Raw genomic sequence first — 6,000 nt, 5'->3', positions numbered from 1 at the left:
AAGCGTTTGAGATTCACGTGGAGCGATTTGGGGAATTCTTTTCCTTTTATGCAAAAGTTTCAACTGCAGTTCAAGATCAAAAGTCCTGGGACCACTGTTGTTCACAAATTGGCGGTGCTGGGACCACTGTTGTTCAAAATTTATCGGTGCTGGGACCGTTGTTGTTCACAATTTATCGGCGCTTAGACCACTGTTGTTCACAATTTACTTCAATGATTTGGATGCAGGAATCGGAAGTACCATTTCAAAATTTACGGACGACAACTAATTGGGAGCTGTAGTTAATACAAAGGAAAATGCGAAAAATACAGGAAGACATCAGTAAACTTGCAGAATAGTCGTATAAATGGCAAATTAATTTCAATATTTATTGTGTGCTCACTTGCCTTGTTTGCCCTCCCAAAATGTATTACTTCACACCTCTCCAGATTTAATTGCATTTGCCACTTTTCTATCCACCTGACCTGTCCATTGATATCTTCCTGCAGTCTACAGCTTTCGTCCTCACTATCAACCGTACGACCAATTCTTGTATCATCTGCATACTTCTTAATCATGCCTCCTACATTTAAATCTAAATCAATGATCTGTACTACGAAAAGCAGGGACCTGGTACTGAGCCCTCTGGAACCCCATTCCGAACAGCCTTGCAGTCACAAAAACACCCGTCGACCATTACACTTTGCTTCCTGTCACTCAATCAATTTTGGATCAGCTTGCGAATTTCCCTTGGATCCAATGGGTTTTTACATTTTTGACCAATCTGCCATGTGGGACTTTGTCAAAAGCCTCGCTAAAATCCATGTAGACTACTTCAAAGGCGCGACCTTCATCGACCTTCCTTGTTACCTTCTCTGAAAAAATCAATTCAAACGACCTTCCCTTAACAAATCCATGCTGACTGTCCTTGATTAATCCGTGCCTTTCTAAAGGCGATCAATACGTTCCCTCAGAATTGTGCTCAATAATTTACCCACCTCCGAGGTTAGTTTGACTAGCCTGCATTTACTCCATCTATCCCTTTTACCCTTTTTAAACAACGGTACAACGTTGGCAGACCTCAAGTCCTCCGGCATCACACCTGCCGCCAGGGAGGACAGGGAAATGATGGTCAGAGCCTCCGTCATTTCCTTCTTTGCGTCTGTTAACAACCTGGGATATGTTTCATCCGGGCTCAGATATTCAGGTGGAGTGATTTGGGGACTTCCTTTTCCTCTTTGCAAAAATTTGTACCACTGGTCAAGATCACAAATCTCGGTCCAAATTAAGACTACTTCCAAGTTTGAACCTCAAAACGTGAATTATACCCCTACCCCAACGAGCCCAGAAACAAGAATCCTTTATTAGCATGTTACAGACACATTCTGTGAGAGGTCTGTCTGTAAAATGAAAGGGCATTTTTGACCAGTCATTCTGATATCCGTTTCCTCCTGGAACCTGAACAAAGACAAATTCCACAGTGTTATTTTGTCACTTAATTCCACAAATTAGGTGAAAAAAGTAAGTTACACAAGGTACTGCTGGGAGTTAAACCTACGATTATTTGTTTACTAGATAGATGCTTTAACCAAGTAAACCACAGCGCCAATTGATGGCACTCCTGCCCCACCTCCTCTCACTAATATCTATCAGGGACACGTTACAATCTGTTAGCGGTTCAGAGCGTTTTATCTTTGTCTATTTCGCTTATCCTTTTACCCGTGCATCCCGATACTGACTGCATTTCTCGCTGTGTTTATCTTTGTGTATCCATCAGTGCGTTGATACACGGATGATTATGTCTGCTTATGTTTGTTACATTAATTAAATTAAGGGTTCAGACAATTCTCGCTCTGACGATGGAGAAATATTGGGCCGAACTTTACAGCGGAGTGTTGTTTATTGTGGTGTTGAAACTAAAAAAAATCGTAAGAGGAGCAAAAAGGGAAAAGGAGCAAAATTTGTGAGGGAAAATGAGGACAACTCTCAATGTTTTTACAAGTATATTAAGAGAAAGAAGGGAGGCTTAGACTAATGTGGGCCCCTTAAAGACAGATTCCGATGATATTGTAATTGAAAATTAGGAAACGGTAGAGTTGCTAAATATTTACTTTTCATCGGTCTTCACAGAAACGGATGAGGCTAACATACCAGAGACACGAGGAAAACTGAAAATAAATCAAGGGGATTCGTATAAGTAAAATAATGGTAATGGAGAAAATAATTAGATTAAAGATAAACAAATCTCCAGGACCTGATGGTTCCCATCCCAGGGGTCTAAGAGGAATAGGTGAGGAAATTGTACATGTTTTCGTCATGATCGTTCAAAACTATCCTGATTCAGGAATTGTTCTTTTGATTGAAACATTGTCAATCTCACTCCATTATTTGGATGGGTAGGAGAGATACATTTGGAAATTAAAGACCCATTAGTCTGAAGTCTGTTGTGGGGGAGTTACCAGTATCCGTTATTAGGGAAAGAATGACTGAACACTTGGATAAATATGAAGTCATCAGCTGGAGCCAGCATGGATTTGTAAAGAGTAAGTCAAGTCTAACAAAACTAGTTGAACTTTTTGAAGACGTAACTACGTGATAGATAATGGAGTTTCTTTGGGTGTTAGATAATATTGACTTCCAGATGCATTCGATAAGGTACCACATAAGAGGCTGTGAACATCAATGAGAGTGCGTAGAATTTAAGGCAACCTATTGAAATGGGTAGGGAGTTGGTTAGAAGGAGGGAGACAGAGACCCCGGATAATAAGGTATGTACTCGAATTGGCAGGATGTGATCAGTTCTGGGGCATTAACTTTTGACTGCATGTATAAATGACGTAGGTGAAGGAATAGGAAGCCGTGTCACCACGTTTGTCCCTAACATCAAGTTAGATATCACAGTGAGTAGCGTCGATGGGTATATAAGGTTGTGGTGCAATCGATCACTCGCCGGTAGTTATATGGGCTCTAGAAATGCCCAGGTTATGAATTCGAGTCGCACCGAGGACAAGCAAACCTTTCAGTCCGAACATTTTGACCGGAGTTCAAGGCACAACTGGTATGTTCCATAACACATCGACTTCTTAGTCTTCCCATGTGGGCACTTGGGTTCCTCTGGCCTACCGTCTTGTAATAGCAGGTGTGAGTTTACTTGTTTATAGGGGGAGAGCAGGCGATTAGCGACAGCTGATATGGTAAATGGTACTATACGAGGTCCTTAAATCGAAAGAACCAAATACACAATCCTTCTTTTCGTTAAGTGGATAATCGTCGGTTGGAAGTTTCGTGTGGGGAAAATTTGGAAGGGAAATCTGCTGCCTGGTGTCAAGGTGTAACGGGTGAAATTATTCAGTTTACAGATGTTAATACATGAAAGGTCGAGAGGCCTTTTCCAGCTCCCGTGTGGGACAAGTTTAGCTTTTGAGCCATTGGGTAAAGTGTTATTTTAATTGGTGCGAACGAATGAAAAGACATTTGGCACAAACAAGAAGAATTGTAAACTCATGAATTCACTGTCCATGTTTCTTACATCATGTTCAACAGAAACACGGATTCTCCTCAACACGTTACTGAGTATTTTCAAAAAGGGATCCTCATCATGGTTCGACGTCAACGAGGGATAATTCCGAGTACAGGAATCTGCATAGTGGAAACTTTTTCAATCGCGAGTCTGGGTAGCTCAATCGGGAGAACATCGGACTTTTACAACCGATAATGATCTGAAGGTTCAAAGTCTGTTTTAGGCTGTACATTTTGAAACAGCTGGCAAGTTCTGTCTTTGCATCGGAGCAACAACTGCGGGACAGACGATGCTGCGATGTGCTGTCAAAGCTTCGGTGGTATCCTGTTTCCCAGGGATGGACAGAAATGCGCCTTCTTCGGCGGCATTCGCTTCTTTCCGCCAGCAACGTGTGATTGGAGAGAGCGGGGCCGGACAGGCGGCCTGAATGTTGTTGCTGTCGTGGCTTCACTCAATCCGGGAGCTGGGGAACATCGAAATCGAAAAACTGATGGATGCAGTGCTGTTTAGAACTGCAGTTATTAACCGACGCAGCGCTGCAGGATTCTTTAATGATCTCTCACAAATCAACTGAAAACAGTCGCAATGTGCAGCTTTGAGAGGGGCTTTCTGCACCGTTAGGGCAGGAAACGGGAGTGAGGGAGAGACACTGTCGGTAACTCTGTAATGCTTGAGTTTGTGTAGAACTGTACAGAGCTTCGATGAGGTGTTGTGTTTTTTTCATATTTAACTACAGAGTGAATTCTTGCTTCATTTATATTCACTAATTGTTGGTGGATAACGTTTTCAAAATGTTTCCGCTCGGTTTCGAACCGGAGTTATTTAATGTGTTCGGCGTGCGTGATAATTACTGCACGACGAAAAGTTCACTGTGTAAATGCATATTGGCATAACTCAGATGATAGCTGCCGTCTACAAATGCTCTCAGTGCGAGAGCCGGGTCAGATTCCCGTTCAGGGAATTAAGTTTTACAAAATAGTTTATTGTATTAATTTCGCAAAACTCATTAAACTCTGTAAAAAAGACGAATACTCGTTCTAATCGCCATTAATCAACCAGCAACATTCTGTTTCAGACTGAAGGAAATCCTAACATTTTTTTAATCATTCATGGGATGTCAGCGTCGGTGGAAAGGCCAGCAATTATTGCCCAATCCTAATTGCCCTTGAGAACATGGAGGTGATCCGTCTTCTTGAACCGCTGCAGTCCGTGTGGTGAAGGTTCTCCCACGGTGCTGCAATGTAGGGAGTTCCAGGATTTTGACCCAGTGACGATGAAGGAACGGCGATATATTTCCAAGTAACGATGGTGTGTGACTAGGAGGGGCCGTGCAGGTTGCGGTGTTCATATGTGCCTTCTGCCCTTGTCCTTCCAGGTGGTAGAGGTCGCGGGTTTGGGAGGTGCATCTTGTGGATGGTACACACTGCAGCCACGGTGCGCTGGTGGTGGAGGGAGTGAATGTTTAATGTGGTGGATGAGGTGCCAATCAAGTGGGCTGCTTTTTCCTGGGTTGTGTCGAGCCTCCTGAGTGTTGTTGGAGTTGCACACATCCAGGCAAGTGGAGAGCATTCCATCACACTCCTGACTTATGCCTTGTAGATGTTAGAAAGGTTTCGGGGAGTCACGAGTCTCCAGTGCAATCATAGCTTTCATGTAATGTGATGACCAGAACTGCACGCAGTACTCAAGTTGTGGCCTAACTAATGTTATATACAGTTCAAGCATAACCTCACTGCTATTACAGTCTATGCCTCGGCTAATTAAGGAAAGTATCCGGTATGCCTTTTAACCACCTTATCTACCTGTCCATCTACCTTCAACGATCTGTGGACATGCACTTCAAACGTCCCTGTGTTCATCTGCACCTCGCAGTATCCTCCCAAGCAAGGTAGTTTCAGAGCAACTAGTTCTGAAACGTCTTACTTGATAATACAGGTCGTACAGTCAAAACCATTTGGTAAAGGGAGACTAATATTAGTGACTGAAAATAGTTCGTGCACAAGTTGATATTGCTGTACACCAGAATAGAAAACGAGATGGGATGGACAGAAACGGTCTGAAAGATGGCTGATAGGCTGTGGGAGGCAGCGGACATTTATACTGGCTGTGCAACAGCCAGTGGCTTGTTTTTCTCGGGGTATGATTCTCACTTGGGGGATTTTATTGATTAATGATACGAATGGTCCCGGGTTCGAATCCACGACGGCCCTGACAACTCGAATGCTTTTTGTGAAAAGTCACCAATTGGCTTCTGATACCTTTTCAGTGTTGCTGTTGGTCGAATTGAATTATATCGAGAGCATTTTTAAGATCCAGAGGAGAGAGTGCGGAACTTTCCAAGGCGAAACACATGTGAAGTAAATAAATGTCTCAAGCTGATGAGGAGATTGAAGCTCGATGTGAATTTACCTTCAGGCGGCCTCATTGATATTAGATGACAGGATAGAAAGCCACATATCCAAGTTAGCCGATAACACCAAGATGTGCAGCATTGTACGCAG

This window comes from Heptranchias perlo, chromosome 20 (genome assembly GCF_035084215.1).
Source record: "Heptranchias perlo isolate sHepPer1 chromosome 20, sHepPer1.hap1, whole genome shotgun sequence".
Lineage (NCBI taxonomy): Eukaryota > Metazoa > Chordata > Chondrichthyes > Hexanchiformes > Hexanchidae > Heptranchias > Heptranchias perlo.
Note: the sequence above shows the minus strand (reverse complement) of the source record.